The sequence below is a fragment of the Microcaecilia unicolor genome, chromosome 1, assembly GCF_901765095.1.
Source record: "Microcaecilia unicolor chromosome 1, aMicUni1.1, whole genome shotgun sequence".
In the NCBI taxonomy this organism is placed as follows: Eukaryota; Metazoa; Chordata; class Amphibia; order Gymnophiona; family Siphonopidae; genus Microcaecilia; species Microcaecilia unicolor.
The window spans coordinates 78,845,498-78,863,134 of record NC_044031.1 but is presented as its reverse complement, the minus strand read 5'-3'; the positions used below and the strand labels follow the sequence as shown (position 1 = coordinate 78,863,134).

At 42.6% G+C, this 17,637-nt stretch overlaps 1 protein-coding gene across 1 annotated transcript in view; it reads left to right on the top strand.

Moving 5' to 3' along the window:
- Nucleotides 1–17,637, top strand: part of PTPRN2 (protein tyrosine phosphatase receptor type N2) — a 1,688,755-nt gene that overhangs the window by 1,651,507 nt on the left and 19,611 nt on the right.

The following is a 17,637-nucleotide window of genomic DNA, read 5'->3' as shown; positions in this document are numbered from 1 at the left end:
CATCTCAAAAAAGTCCTTCCAGCAGTTTCTCCAGCAAAGTCCACGCTGTTACACACTGCACAAACGCAGTACCGTTGTATGTCCAAAAGAAGATACACAATCAACGGTCTGTAATCACTGCATTCAGCTGCCGAGTCACTTTCAAAATAGTAAAAATCTCCAATATGCTAAGTGCAATAGGATATCACGGCATCCTCATAAACTGGAGCCAGGGCAATACTGTTGACACGAACCAGTCTTCCCACTTTTCCGCATGCTTCTTCATAATTAACTGAACCCTGATGCTCCTGGCCATGACCTCAAGCCCCCCATTCACTTTTCCACCCCCAATGTTCTCCCCCACCCCAATGATCAAGCCCCCATGAGGTAGCCCCCACCCCCACTCAAACTTAAACCGCCCCCCCCCAAGGAAGCCCGCCACCCCCAAAAAGGTCCAAGACCCTCTTCTCCCACCACCCACAAGATTTAAGCCCCCTACTCCCTCCCCTACCCCCCCAAATGTGACCCTAGCAGTAGTAGTGTGAGAATACCAGTAGAGGCACCATTTTTCCAAAGGCTCTGGACAGCGCATGAGCAACTGAGCCTCACTCCTGTCTGAAGACCCCCCCAGACCAGCAATGAGGTACCAGCTCGCCCCTTTAGGGGTTTTGATATATGTGAGTGGTGGGGGAGGGGTGCTTGGACCTTGTGGTGGGAAGAGGACCTTAGACCTTTTGGGGTGGGGATGATGGACTTTCTCAGGGGGGGTTGATCAGGTATGGGAGCTTCCTCAGAAGGCTTTGGTCGGGGGGAGGACAGAATCTGTATGGCAGCCCCTTTAAATTCCAGTCAGGAATATCAGGCTGTGAGTTTCCAGCCCAGTACTCCCAGGCACTGAAATAACCCCAACGTTATGGGTATTTATATAGTAATAAGATGCAAAACATTCATTTGCATTTTTTGCATCTCATTTCATCTTCGGTGACTTAAATATCATCACAGGAAATTAAGTCAAGTAGTTTTAAGGTCCTTTAAGTCACATTAAGGGACAAACAATGTAACTTAAAGCCTTAACACTGCTTGATAACTGCCACCCTAACTTATGCTATTTTAGCACAGTTCCCATTTTATACAGTAAGACCTAGTTATTAATAACTGGGGTTAACAGTAGCCCACATTGATAAGTAGTGAGGCCACAATGTATGTGTGTGATTTTTTTTGTTTGTTTTATAATTTTGTTTCGCTTTGTTTTGTTTTTGTTTTTTTGAAGGCAGAAACCAACAATTGGATATTAAGGAGAATTGCTCCTTGTAAAGCTGTGAGTAAAATGAGCACTTTTTAAAAATTTGTGCGAAACCAGATGAAGAAATCTTTTAACATACACATGTATTCCCTATGTAAGATAGGGAATATACATGTAGATTTTTGGCCTACTCAAGCTATGTCTAAATCATGTCCAAGCTATGCCCCCTTAATCTCTGCATCCTGGTGATCTCCATGTATCAATAGCAGCTTTTGGAAATCACCATTTTTATATATGCCTGCAGTATAGATGAGTAAATACAGGTATGTTTTTAAAAAAGATACCAGTGTGTCTTAAAATCTGCAGATAACAGACGTTTACTTTCACTGGCCACTAGTGAAGTCTGTTTAAAAATCAGCTTGGTATACAGTGGTGACAAATAAGGACCGCATGGCCGATCTTGTTTTCTGATGCAGTAGCACACATTTTACCCGATCCCAGACTTTGCTCTCACCTCTTTTTATTGGAACAATCCTATGTGCTTATGCCATGCTTTTACTCTTCAGGCTTCTAGCCTCTTCGCTGGGTTACTGTTTTGTCTATCTGCCACCCTCTCTGTTAAGAAAAATATTTTTGCTTTATTCAAAAATCTATCCCCTTTCAGCCATCTATGATTCTCCTTTGTTGCTTAGAGCAGTATTTTTCAACCATGGCCTGAAGGCACACCTAACGGGTCTGATTTTCAACCATGAATATACATTAGATATATTTGCATACATTAGAGACTGTCATGCAGATCTGCTCCATGTATATTCATTAGGTATATCCCAAAAATCTGACTGATTAGGTGTGCCTTCAAGACTGATTTCAGCAAAAATTCAGAACAATTGTGACAGTGCTGTGCAATTACACATTGTCTTCAAGTATTTTGCATCTAATTACGGAAACATTTGCATATTTTACACAAAACCTCACTGCTTCAGAGGTAAGATTTCAAAAGCATGCATAGCAAAAACTAAAACTCACCTTTCATTTTTTTTTAAAATGTATTTATTTATCATTTTCATTTACAAAGTTTCATGATAAACTTGAATCTGAAAATAATATTTTAAGCCATAATTAAATCAGCAAGTAAATAAGCAGAAAAATAATTACAATATTTCATAATAAGGAAATGGAGAGGGGGAGGAGAAGAAAAAGGCCCCCTGTCAGAGAGCACAAGAGAACCCAAAGAAAAATAAGAAAAAAATTAAGGAAACTTATTAAACAAGAGTATATCATACATCCAGAGGAGATCGGAAATTCCATAAACAGCATGGCGACAGGAGTAGACACAGTGGGGTGAGTTCCTCTGATCTGGGCTGTCAGTCTGTGGAGCCGGACCCGATGGGGAAACGCAAAGGCAAACCACATTCTTTTCCCACTGAGGACAACTGACCTTAGACCAATATGCGGTTCCTGCATTGGAGGTTTCCTCAGTGTTTGCACGCTGTCCTAGAGAGCCGGTTCAAACTGAAGGAAGTGATTACTCCTTCAGCCCAATAGGGAGCATCTCACGAACCACCGACACAGGGTTGTTTTTTTTTTCAAGCTGCTCAGTCTGTATTTTTGAAGGCTTCAGCTGTACAGTGCTTTCATCTGTCATTGCTATGTGTAATAGGTTCTTCATTTTTATATATTGGTCAGAACTAATATTGACTCCTGATGCAGGCTTTGTAGTCAAAACACGGCGCCTGTGTCAGGTCCTGTCTAATAAAGGCTGACCTTTTGCTTGCACACCTTTTAGTGTGGTGTTTTTTACTCCACTCTTTGCTTGGTTTTAGTTCTCTTTGTGAAGTTTTGGACTTCCTTCTTTTTGTTTTTGCTGTTATAAAATTGCCCTCATACAGTTTAAGCACATGTACTCTAGCCATATCTAGAAACTCAGTGCCGGCCATGGCCCAGCACTGAATTTCCAGGTATAACACTGGCAGCAGACAGCAAAACGCTGATTGCCCCTGGCTGATTATCGGACCCTTTGTGCGCATTTGCCCTGCTATGCTAATATTCTATATAGGAAATTAGATGCCTACTTTCCTTTATAGAATAGATCCAAAAAGGTGTCCCTTTTTAAAATTGCCATTGTAGAGAACAATTCTATAAAGGGATGTCTTTTTGGAGTGTATTCTGTAAGGAAAGCAGACACAACTGCTTTCCTTTTTAGACGCCTAGTAAAACTGGCATGTATGTACATATGTTATGTATAAGCACTTATGCCAGCTATAAAGCTCGTACCTAGATTGCTGTAAAGCACCTAAATGATACTATTTTATAATTTACATATGTAACTGTGCACCCCACCCAGACTGTGCTCATCTGTATTCCCACCTTCAAATTATGCACCATTGTATTTAGGCAACATGTTACAGACTACTGCAACTTACTCCTCACCGGCCTCCCACTTAGCCACCTATCCCCCCTTCAATCCGTTCAGAATGCTGCCGCACGTCTTATATTCCGCCAGAACCGATATACTCATATCACCCCTCTCCTCAAGTCACTTCACTGGCTTCCGATCAGTTACCGCATACAATTCAAGCTTCTCCTCCTTACCTACAAATGCACCCGGTCTGCGGCTCCTCACTACCTCTCTACCCTCATCTCCCCCTATGTTCCCGCCCGTAACCTCCGCTCACAGGACAAATCCCTCCTTTCATTACCCTTCTCCACCACTGCCAACTCCAGGCTCCGCTCATTCTGCCTTGCCTCACCCTATGCCTGGAACAATCTTCCTCAACCCCTACGCCAAGCCCCCTCCCTACCCATCTTCAAATCTCTGCTTAAAACTCACCTCTTCAATGCTGCTTTCGGCACCTAACCTTTCGAGAAATATAGTATGCCCTATCAGATCGACTCTACACTTGTCTTTTAGATTGTACACTTGTCTTTAGATTGTACACCTGTCTCTTAGATTGTAAGCTCCTTGAGCAGGGACTGTCCTTCCATGTTAAAATTGTACAGCGCTGCGTAACCCTAGTAGCGCTTTAGAAATGTTAAGTAGTAGTAGTAATAGTGTTTAGCTGGAATTTTGGCTTTTATAGATATGTGCAGACATACACACCCATATGCTGATATTTTGGTGAGTTACATGTATTCTTTGTACCTGAATGTCAATACCCTTTTTGTAGAATTACATCCTAAGTGCATAAACGTATCCAACCTGGGCAGAAGTGTTTGTGCAGCCAGGGTTAGGGACATGATTTGGGCTTTTGCGCATTTTCTAACTTACACATTTATGAATTTTAAATGAATCAGCAAATTTGTACATGCCAAGCACCAGGTGTAAATAGATGTGTTAGTGTCCATGAGCTAATTTTCAAATGGAGAGTATAGTATACATTTAGGCCCCTGTTTACAAAGCCGCGCTAGAGGCTGCCGACGCGGTAATGCTGACACAGCCCATTCACTTTGATTGGGCTGTGTCAGCAGTGGCATTCTGCTTTGTAAATGGGGGGGGAGGGGGTTAACCTTTAAAAATCAATGTAGCGTATACACTTATCCCAAAAATTAGAATTTAATGTCCACAATTACAAAAAATAGGGTCACCAGAGCAGACAAAAAGAAGAGCAATGAAATTGACAACTCTAAGGATGGCCATGTCAGGCTGTATTTAATGAATTTTGATCAGAATTGTGCTTTTCGCTGTGAATTTTATCACCTTTAAAGATGTCCAGATGGGGACATCAGCCCGTAAACTGATGTACAAAGCTTGATTTGTCAGCTGAAGTTCTCTTCCCTTTGTCTGCTTCTACACTTACTTGCTTTAAGGGCTCGGTGAACAGTGATACATTTATCTTCCCTAACAGATCTCATGATCATGAGGTAAATTGTGAGGTATTTGCTTAGATGTCCGCTTTTAGAGCGCTACAGAATTGTAAAAAAATAATTACTTGGGGAACAATATACGAAAAGATCTAGACAGCTATTTTGGCCCTGCAAAGGCATTTTCTATATTAGCTCCTTAATGGTAACATACTTGAAATGTATTCACGTGGATTGTTTCTAATTATATATTCACAGCATACAGATGGTACAGTACTCTTAACATTAAAGCTAAATTATGAAGTGAAATTCAATATCCTTGAAACTATGGTAGCACAGACCTGCATTGCATATGCTGTTTGTCCTAAGCTACTCAAAGTATGTTAACATAACAGCTAATTACCTGAAGCTTTTGTCTATTCCCCACACAGGATGTTCATAAATAAAAATAAGAATCCTAGGGCTGAATCTCAAGTTGATGTGTCCAATATACTAAGTAATAGGATTTCCTGTGGGTTTTCAGTCTGTTCCATGCAAAACTTTGCTACCGATTTAAATAAGTTGGATAATACTAGTGGCCTAATGGTTAGAAGCACTGCTCTTGATATCCAGAGGTGCATGGTACAAATCCCACTGCTGCGCCTTGTGATCTTGGGCAAGTCACTTGAAGAGGCTCATTTTCAAAGCACTTAGCCTCCCAAAGTTCCATAGAAACCTATGGAACTTAGCCTCCCAAAGTGCTTTGAAAATATGCCTCTTAGGGTTCCTTTTACAAAGGCATGCTGAAAAATGGCTTGCAGTAGTGTAGGTGCGTGTTTTGGGCGCGCACCGATCCATCTTTTATCGCGCCTGTAAAAAAAAGTCCTTTTTAAAAAACATTTTGCTCAAAATTGACGTGCGGCAAAATGAAAATTGCCACATGTCCATTTTGAGTCTGAGACCTTACCGCCAGCCATTGACCTAGGAGTAAAGACTCATGCGGTAACCGGGCGGTAATGACCTACGCGTTCCCGAAAATAAAAAATATTTTTCAGACGAGCATATCGGACGCGTTCCAAAATTGAAATTACCGCAACAGCCACATGCTAGTCAGGTGTTAACTCCATTTTGGTGCACATTGGGCGCACGTAGATGCTTACGCTTTTTAGTAAAAGGACCCCTTAACGGGGGAGTAGCCTAGTGGTTAGTGCAGTGGACTTTGATCCTGGGGAACTGAGTTCAATTCCCACTGCAGCTCCTTGTGACTCTGGGCAAGTCTCTTAATCCTCCATTGCTCCTGGTACAAAATAAGTACCTGAATATATGTAAACCTATATATAGGTCCACACATTAATCCACAAGATTATCCACGGTGAATCTCCGGACTATTTGCTCAATCTGATTGACCTCCCTACCAGAAACATGTCTGAATCTTCATGAAATTACCTCAACCTGCATTACCCCAACTGCAAAGGAATCAAGTACAAGACCTATTATGGATCTAATTTCTCCTTCCTGGGCAGTCAACTCTGGAATGCTCTCCCCAGATATATCCAATCAATCTGCAACTACCTACCCTTCCGAAAAGCACTAAAAATCCATTTATTCAAGCAAGCATATCCAAACGATCCAGATTGATCTTACGAACCATATACCTAACACATACCCCCATGATAACGACATTGACCCAGACTTCATCTCCCTCCTTACTCCCCTCTCCATTGCCTTTTTAACCTACCCATCTCGTCTATGATTCTGGTATACTTAACTTTTACCCTCTCTAACAATATTCTGTATTCCATTTACTGTGTAAGCCGCATTGAACCTGCTTTGAGTGGGAAAGTGCGGGATACAAATGTAATAAATAAATAAACCGCTTTGAGTGTAGTTGCAAAAACCTCAGAAAGGCGGTATATCAAGTCCCATTTCCCCTCATTGCCTCAGATATAAGCTTAGATTATGAGCCCTCCAGGGACAGGGAAATACCCACTGTACCTGAACGTAACTCACCTTGGGCTACTGCTGAAAAAGGTGTGAGCAAAATCTAAATAAAGTTTTGTGCAAACTCTTGCTATGGTGTTGGCAAAAATAAATAAAAATATCTGCTCCTCGGAATTTTGGGGGTTCTACCATTTCAGCGTGCAAGGCCTTGTTTGCAAAATTGTTGACCAGGTCAGAAACTGGTTGAGCTATGGACCACAGAGGGTAATGATCAACGGAATTCCTTCGAAGGAAAAGGGGGCAATTAATGAAGAAATTCAGGGTTCTGTTCTGAGTCCAGTTCTTTCAATATCCTGGTAACTGATAATGCAGAGGGGTTAGTCGGAAATATTTGAGGTCAATTTTCAAAGGTCCCTTAGACATTCAGCACTATTCTGTATGTCTAAGTGTCACTTGAATTTTATTTTTAAGTCCTGGGAGCTTCAAAACAACTTATTAAAGACCTTTTCTACAATAAGGTTTGCGTTTGTCTTCTATTCCACAGTGGATTTTGTAGACCATTTGCCTTCTTGTTTTCTCACATCTACATCTGCCATGTACATTTGGGCTGGACATGCCAAACCAGGTATAACCTGGTTCATATGGCCTAAATATATATGCCAGATGTACAGGCACTCAATATTTGCATCTAAATGTCTAGAGTAGTGAATACATATATGTATAGCTTAGGTGCATATTTTCAGCAGTGCACACTATGGAGGAAATTCTATATCTGGGCAACACAATTTAGGTACCCATTTCCCCCCAGATTTTATATATGGTGCCTAGATTTGAGCAACAAATTTGGGCATACTCTCGAGATGCATGTGCAAACTAATTGGCTTATGAGCCAATTTACATCAATAATTGGGTGAAAACCAGTTACTGAAGTTAATTGGCACTCATTAAAAACTTGCATATGCATCTGGCTGTGCACTATTCTATAAGGCATAGCACCTAACTACTATCCTATAACTGAAAAGGCGGTGAGGCCATGGGTATGTCAGGGCTTTTCGAAAAGTTGCGTGTGTAGTTACAGAATACTGCCTCAGCATGCCTAACTTGGATGCCAGCATTTACACTAGGCTTCAGCAGGCATAAGTCTGGTGCCCATAGTTAGGTGCGGGAATCAGTGCTAAGGAGTCAGCATTCAAGAAAAAGATCTAGGTGTCATTGAAAACAGTATGCTGAAATCTTCTGCACAGTGTGTGGCAGAGGCCAAAAAAGCAAACAGGATGCTAGGAATTATTAGGAAAGAGATGCAAAATAAGACCAAGAATATTATAATGCCTCTGTATTGCTCCATGGTGCAACCTCACCTTGATTGAGTGCAATTCAGGTTGTTGTATCTTGAAAAAGATATAGCAGAATTAGTAAAGGTTCAAAGAAGAGCGACCAAAATGATAAAAAGGATAGAACTACTCCCATATGAAGAAAGGCTAAAGAGGTTATCGCTCTTCAGCTTGGAAAAGAGACAGCTATGGGGAGATACGATTATAAGGTCTATAAAATCCTGAGTGGTGTAGAACAGGTAGAAATGAATCGATCTTTCACTCTTTCAAAAAGTACAAAAACCAAGGGACACACAATGAAATTATATGGAAATACTTTTAAAACAAATAAGAGGAAATATTTTTTCACTCAAAGAACAGTTAAGCTCTGGATCTCGCTGCCGGAGGATGTGGTAACAGCGGTTAACGTATCTGGATTTAAAAAAGGTTTGGACAAGTTCCTGGAGAAAAAGTTCATAGTCTGTTATTAATATGGACTTGGGGGAAGCCATTGCTTGTCCTGGGATTGGTAGCATGGAATGTTGCTACTATTTGGGTTTCTGCCAGGTACTTGTAATCTGGATTGGCCACTGTTGGAAGCAGAATACTGGGCTAGATGAACCATTGGTCTGACCCAGTATGGCTATTCTTATGTTTTTATAAAGGTGTGTACCCTTTATAGAATCACACTTAGTGCCAAGTTTCCAGCTCTGAATTTTGAGTACCATTTATAGAATTCTCCTCTTTACATGGGCTTTAAGCCTATTCTATAATGGCAATTGTGAGGGTTAGTTTCTGTTACGAATATTAGCACCTACTACTACTAATCATTTCTATAGCACTACTAGACATGCAGCGCTGTACGCCTTATATGTAGGTATTTTCTCTGTCCCTAGGGGACTCACAATCTAAGTTATTGTACCTGAAGCAATGGAGGGTTAAGTGATTTACTCAAGGCCACAGGGAGCTGCAGTGGTAATTGAACCCAGGTCACCAGGATCAAAGCCTGCTGGAAGCTATTCCTCCTTCCATGTAGGCATGCCCACTTACATCATGCCAATAGCACGTCAAATACACACACAAAAATGCAGCACTTACTCATGCAACTTACAGTTGTCTATAACTTGCACACATAAGTGGGAGATATGCCCATGGCCCACCCGTGCTCCTTGCATTTTGTTATAGTCCTGGATGTGAGTCCTTGGGTCATCAAGAGAGGATAACCTAAAGACCTGGATCTCCCGCTGGCGGCGGATGAGTCATCAAAAGGCTGGGCTGGAGCTTCACAGGAACTGGAGCTTGGCCGGACCTGGCTTGGATGGAGCTTGACTAAAACTGGAGCTTGGCAGGTCGGCTGGAGCTTGGCAAGTCGGCTGGAGCTTGGCAAGTCCTGACGGCTGGAGCTTGGCAGGAACTGGAGTTTGGCTGTAGTGAAGCTTGGCAGGGAAAAGGAGAGAAGCAACACAAAGGCAATGAGGTGCAATACCAAGCATCTGAAATAAGGCCCCAAAAGTGACGTCATTCAGCGGCACCTGCCTCTGTTCCTCAAGAAATGTGTGAGAAATGCATACGCACCTTTGATTCGCCATCAAGTGGGTTCCCGGACAGGGTCAGATGCTGGTGACTGCACGAGAGACGCGACCCCACCACCACCACGGAGAACTGACATGGGAACGGCGTCCACGAGGGGTGAGTCCGGATGTGCGGAGGTTGTGACACATTTATACTCTAAGGTAGTTGTGTGCTAAAGTTATGGAATACAGCTGAGCCCCCGCCTGTTACAGTTATGCATGTTAGTGCTAGTCTTCTATAACTTACATGCACAATTGAAACCAAACTTTAGGTGACCTGTTATAGAATGAGGAAGTATATGCGAAGTGCTGCTGAAAATGCCCATACTCCGCATATACTCTGGGCGAATAGCGGATGTCACTGGACATTCTATTTGAATGTTGTCCTCTTTCCATCCAATATTTTAAACCATTTAACCTTCCAGGAATGGCTCCTGGATGGTTAAATGACACTTGACTGGTTGTCTGCCAATATTCAGCGGGAAATCGCTGGTTATCTCCCACTAAATATTGCCGGTTAGTGCATAATGGATAACCAGTTATATCATGCAATATAACCAGCTATCCGCTAATATTCAGCTCATTGCCAGTTAAGTTTGGCATCCAAATCAGGCCACCAAAATAATAGGTATATCTTTGACCTTAAACTTAACCACCCAGCGCTGAATATCGGCATGGTCGGTTATGTTTAAACTGGCCAGAAATAAACAGGATATTCAAAGCTGCTCACCGGAAACGTCCTGGCATTGAATATCTGGGTTCAGCGCTGATTGAGGGAGGCAGCCCAGCTAACTACCATGGTCTGAATATCGGGCCATTTGTCTATTCAGAGATTATATCAAGGCAAGGTGTATACTTCTGATGGAGAATTAAAAATGAGGCATGATCTGAAAAAGCATGAGGAATGGCCAAGTGTTTGCCAATTAAGATTTAATGGCTTTAGGGGTAAAGAAAATCAGGGGTGTGCAGTACACGAGAGGAGGGGTTATCATACATCAGAGCTACTCATATCTGGTCCTTGAGGTCCACAGGCAAGCCAGATTTTCAGGATATCTACAATGAATGTGCTGCTTATTACAAGAATAATCAGTGGATTTTCCCAATTCCACCTTAATAATGGTTTGTGGACTTTTCTTTTAGGAATGTGTCCAAATCTTTATCAAACCCTGCTAAGCTAACTGCTTTTACCACATTCTTTGGCAATGAATTCCAGAATTTAATTACACATTGAGTGAAGAAATATTTTCTCCAATTTGTTTTAAATTTACTACTTAGTAGCTTCATTGTGTAGAACATACAGGTCAGAATTCAGACATCCAGGTAGGGACGTGCTCAGTTCTAGTGCATCAGCAGATCTTTTTCTGAAATAAAATTGCTGGCACACATGTTGAAACCATAAATGGCATGAACCCCAGCAGCTTCCATGTGCAGGTGTTGGCATTTTATATAAAATAGCCTGTGCCTTCCACCATACTTGGTGAGAAACAAATCACATGCACAGTCCGCAAACTACAAAAGTAAATTCATTACAAACATCATAGTAAAATAGACAACTGACGTTTCTCATAATGACATATAGGAGAAAGTTCTAAAACAGTTTAGGCACCTAGATGCTGCACAATGAGCGCTAATTCAGCAACAGAATCTGGGTGCCAAGATTCCATTTTAGAATACTAGTTTAAGTCCACATCATTGCACCTACATTTAAGCACACCCATTTAAGCCATCTCAATAGCAGGTGTAAGTGGGTGGTTCTCACAGTTAACATTTTCCGACTACATGACTGAAGGATTTGCACTATTTAGAACAGTGCTTTTTTTATTTCCCGACTTTTGGTGGGATTGTTATGCTTGCAGAATAATCAAAACAGTGCTACGTTAGTGAAAGGAGAACATTTTCATCGCAAACTAAAACTGCTGTTTAGGCTCAGCCTCTACTCCCCCCCACCCCCCACCCCTGACACATTGAACCCCAAAGACAAGGAGCTCCCCTCCCAGGCCTACTGTATTGTTGGTGGTCTAGTAGCTAGTTAGGGCAGGAGTGATTCCCAGTCACTCTTGCCCATGCCAGCTCCGCTGACAAAATGGCTGCTGGGACCTCCCCGCATAATGTACCCTTCATTACAAACCTGTTTTCCACTTGCATAATTACCTGTATCCAGCAAAGCATGTTTTAAAATACCACGATTCAATTTTGTTTGGTTTCCTTACATTAAAAACAACCAGATTTTTAATTTTTTTCTAAAATCTGTGTTAGTCTCGAGTTTTCTGAACTCCTGTAGTAATATGTTCTATTCTATCAGGCCAACTATTGAAAAGATACAAGCATGCATTTTGGTTAAGTGACATTGAGGGGCATAATTGAACAGGGCGCCCAAGTTTTCCTGAGGGCGTCCCCGCAGGACGGCCCCGTGAAGGGGCGGGAAAACCGCTATTATTGAAACTAGATGGGTGTCCATCTTTTGTTTCTTTAATACGGTTGGGGATGCCCAAATCTCAACATTTAGGTTGACCTTAGAGATGGTCAACCTAAATGTTGAGACGGTCGACCTTAGAGATGGTCGCCCCCGGTTTTCGGTGATAATGGAAACCGAGGACTTCCATCTCAAAAACGACCAAATCCAAGCCATTTGGTCGTGGGAGGAGCTAGCATTCGTGGTGCAACATGCCAGGACACCAACCGGGCACCCTAGGGGACACTGCAGTGGACTTCACAAATTGCTCCCCGATGCATAGCTCCCTTACCTCGGGTGCTGAGCCCCCCAACCCCCCCAAACCCACTCCCCATAACTGTATACCACTACCATAGCCCTAAGGGATGAAGGGGGCACCTAGATGTGGGTACAGTGGGTTTTGGGTAGATTTTGAAGGGCTTACATTTACCAGCACAAGTGCAACAGGTAGGGGGGGATGGGCCTGAGTCCGCCTGCCTGAAGTGCACTGCAGTACCCACTAAAACTGCTCCAGGGACCTGCATACTGCTGTCATGGAGCTGGGTATGACATTTGAGGCTGGCATAGAGGCTGGCAAAAGAATTTAAAAAATGTTGTTTTTAGGGTGGGAGGGGGTTGGTGACCACTGGGGGAGTAAGGGGAGGTCATCCCCAATTCCCTCCGGTGGTCATCTGGTCAGTTCGGGCACCTTTTTGAGGCTTGGTTGTGAAAAAAAATGGACCAAGTAAAGTCGACCAAATGCTCGTCAGGGACGCCCTTCTTTTTCCCATTATTGGCCGAGGACGCCCATCTCGTAAGCACGCCCCAGTCCCGTCTTCGCTACGCCTCCGACAAGCCCCCATGAACTTTGGTTGTCCCCATGACAGACTGCAGTTGAGGGCGCCCAAAATCGGCTTTTGATTATGCCGATTTGGGCGACCCTGAGAGAAGGACGCCCATCTCCCGATTTGTGTCGGAAGATGGGCGCCCTTCTCTTTCGAAAATGCCCCTGCTAGTCTAATTGATGAAAAAGGCAACTGGTGAGAACCTTCTGGTCTAAGCAGTCATGCTTCCATGTGTAGCTGCCCCGTATTACAAACCTACATGTGTAAGTGCTGCCATTTAAATAGTAAGGCTGCAATTGTGAGATGGAAATAAGCAATGGGGAATTAATGAGAGTGACTCCTTTAATCCCTTCTATAAAGCACTTTTTAAAATTCTAGGTATGCCTATAGGGGAAATTTTTTCCTGTAGACATGTATTCCCTTTGTAAATTTAGAAATACATGTTCATTTTTGTCCTGCACGGTCCTGCACGGTGTGGCTCTATAGGGTGTTGCAATGTCATTTTTGTGGGCCTGAGACCTAACTTATGCCCTGAACCATGCTTTGAGCAATACTGTCATGGTTGCTGCAAGAATTTCTGTCATGCTGATTTTTGAGAGCTGTCCTGCTCTGTCAAGGACACACTGTTTGTGAAGAGATTCTGAATACCCTCTTTGTCCATTGCTCACTGCGTGGACATGGAAGCGAGTGAGGTTTCCAGCCGACTATAGCTTGGACAGCCTGGGGATGCAACATTGTATCTGTACCAGTTAGGACCAGTGGACTACCTGCCACTATGGTACCTCTAGCTAGCCACACCTGATCAGTGCAGGAAGATCCAGAGTTCCACTCATCTAGTCAGAGAAGTGATTCCTGTCCTGTATGACAAGATAGAGTATCTCTGGAGTTAAAAACTTGGTGGCTTTTGGTGCGCTCTGATACTCAGGATTCTGTGTACCATCAAAGGAAAAACTAAGAGTCCTGCCTTTTTGTAATGACTGTTTGCAGTAACAGAGGTGACCCTGTAGAGGAGATTACAAGGTGCTGCTAAAAACACAAGAAGAGGAGATTTACTGTTGTTCCTGTTCTCTCTGGACACTGAAAAGGACTGACATTCTTGGCAGAGAAGAGGAAGTGTCTGTCTCATTCCTGACCTTCCTGCTGTGGCTGTCTTGACTGGTTATCCCCAAACCAGCTGGAGCCAAGAGGGAAGATTACATCACTTGGAGTGGTAGAACAGTCCCATCGTTCCTAGGATATGGGGAAAGATAGATGTCTTTCTTTCCCAGGTGACGAATCAGTTAGTCTAATTGGTGTGCGGTTTGCATAATTTCATATTCACTTGTATTTTGTGTGAGAATTCGCTTTCAGGATTTATCTGGGTTGCTGTAACCCTCTTAGGAATCATTAGTGTACTGTAACAAAAATGCATCTATATTTTGTATCTAGTTGTTGCCGAAGAGAGCTATTTTGTACTCTAGCTTGCAATATTTTTGCTGATTATTATTTATCTATAATAAATCATAGTTTATTTTCCATCTGAGCACATTCCTTCATTAGTGCAGACATTTATTTGAACCTGCAGGGACCGGTATTAGTAATACGTTATCCCCTAGGTGTAACTTGTGTGCTAATTGCTCTATGGGGTAATTGCATCACTTCCAAGTGCTACTTCAGATCTCCAAATATAAATTAGGGGTATGCAGCCACTAAATTTTCATTTCGTGTTGCTTACCATATCGTTTGCTAGGAATGTTCAAAAAAAATTTTTTTCATTCTATTGTCACGAAGGCAATGTTGTTAAAGAGTGCACACTGTGAAAAGTCTGTACTATTCAGGAAGAGTGCACACTCTTTCCCGTTAGCATGTGCATGAACGCACTATGTGCATATGTAGTTTTTTCAGGCATGCACACACTATCACGAAACAGTGTGCATTGTTCCTGATTAGTGCACATATTTCACAAGTAGTGTGCATTCGTTCACAAGAGTTCACACTATTGATGGCATATGGAAAAAGCATGAAATCTTGTGTGTTTTCTGCTCATGCGCCAACATGAAACATGTCATTGACATTTCCTATGTCTTTTCAAATGAATACACATTTCTGGTGTAAATAGTGGGGTTCTGAAGTCAGCATTTACACATGTATGCAATCTACATGTGTAAGTGCCACTATTTGTAACTGAAATGGTTCTAAAATAAGCCCCTTAGAGCTAGATTCTATATATCGCACCTAAAAAATTGGCGCAAAAAAAAAATACACCGAGGCATATTCTATACCTGCATCTAAAGTTAGGCGTGGTTTGTAGAATATACCTAAATCTAGGCATAGTTAATAGAATATGCCCAGCACCTGTTATCTGAGACTATCTTTAGTTGTGGCCATTTACACCAATGAAAATCTGGTATAAATGCCAACACCTAAATTACGCAGAGAATGGGCATATTCTATAATACTGTGTGTAAATTCAAGGAACGCCCATGTCCCTCCCATGGCCACGCCTCCTTTTTAGATCCACATTTTAGCCATGCATCACTTTATAGAATATGTATATGAATTCTAATTAATGCCAATTGGTGTCAATAATTGCTTGTTAAGTGCAATTTCAGCGCTGATTGGCTTGGTAAGATAATTAAGTTGCACACGCAAATCCAGAGTATGACCGGATTTGCACATTCAACTTAAATCTCACTATATAGAATCAGGGATTAGTGAATCAACTCCCATAATGTGTTTGGTCTCAAAATCTGTTCTTCTGACTACGTTTTTGGTACTTATAAGAAGCACCCATTACATTTTTTTAAAAATCCCTAGAGGCAATATTCATCATTCTAAGGACCACATAGATATACAAATAACTTTCCCCTCTATCTTTATGCATATATTAAGTAGTGATATCCATATAAGTATGATTACTGAATATACAGCCCAGACTGTATAAGGATAAGTTATTTGTTAAAAGGTAGGCCTTCTGTTTCTCCAGTTTGACTTCTCCAGATAAGTTATACAGATACCCTCTAATTTTGTAAACCTGAATGCACAATTTTGCAACTAGCATGCAAAATTGGGCATGTATGTCGTACAATAGGGCCTAACAGTAGTTTAAGTGTAAGCTGATTGGCTTAAACTCCCAATAATGTCCCTTAAATGGCATCAATTGACACCAATTTGCAATTACACATGTAACTGTACTTTGGTACTATTCTACACGTACAGCCAGTTACACTGATATTCAGTGACAGGCTTATTTTTGAAAGAGAAGGACGCCCATCTTTTGACACAAATCGGAAGATGGGCGTCCTTCTCACAGGGTTGCCCAAATCGATATAATCAAAAGCCAATTTTGGATGGCCCTAACTGCTTTCAGTCTCAGGGACAGCCAAAGTTCCCAGGGGCATGTTGGAGGCATAGCGGAGGCGTGACTTGGGCGTACCTAACACATGGACGTCCTCAACCCATAATGGAAAAAAAGGGCGTTCCTGACGAGCACTTGGACGACTACCTGGTCCTGTTTTTCTTACGACTAAGGCACAAAAAGGTGCCCGAACTGACCAGATGACCACCAGAGAGAATCAGGGATGACCTCCCCTTACTCCCCCAGTGGTCACTAACCCCCTCCCACCCTCAAAAAAATCTTTAAAAATATTTTGTGCCAGCCTCTGTTGCAGCCTCAAATGTCATACTTGGGTCCATCACAGCAGTATGCAGGTCCCTGGAGCAGTTTTAGTGGGTGCAGTGCACTTCATGCAGGCGGACCCAGGCCCATCCCCCCCCTACCTCTTACACTTGTGGTGGTAAATGTGAGCCCTCCAAAACCCACCAGAAACTCACTGTACCCACATCTAGGTGCCCCCCTTCACCCGTAAGGTGGTGTACAGTGAAGGGTAGTGGGTTTGGGGGGGCTCAGCCTACAAGGTAAGGGAGCTATGTACCTGGGATCAATTTCTGAAGTCCACTGCAGTGCCCCCTAGGGTGCCCGGTTAGTGTCCTGGCATGTCAGGGGGACCAGTGCACTACGAATGCTGGCTCCTCGCACGACCAAAGAGCTTGCATTTGGTTGTTTCTGAGATGGGCATCCTTGGTTTCGATTATCACCGAAAATCAGAAACGACCAAGTCTAGGGACGACCATTTGTAAGGATGACATAAATTTCAGGATTTGGGCGTCCCCGACCGTATTATCGAAACGAAAGATGGATGTCCATCTTGTTTCGATAATACGGGTTTCCCTGCCCCTCCATTGGGACGTTTTGCGAGGACATCCTCAGCAAAACTTGGGCGTCCCTTTCGATTATGCCCCCTCCACGGGTTACTACATGAAGATAGGACTGTGTTTTATGTGGTCCCATTTATGCAGTTACCTTTGCCAGTTAAATGCTGAATATCAGCACTAACCAGCCAAGCACCAGCTCCGCCCCCCCAAATTTCCAGTTTTTACTTATACATAAAACACAGTCCTATCTTAATGTAGTAACCCGTGGAGGGGCATTTCCTCTTGGTTTTCACAGATTAATGCAAATCAGAGCTTTCCCTTTTCTCTTCTCTTTTTCTGTCTA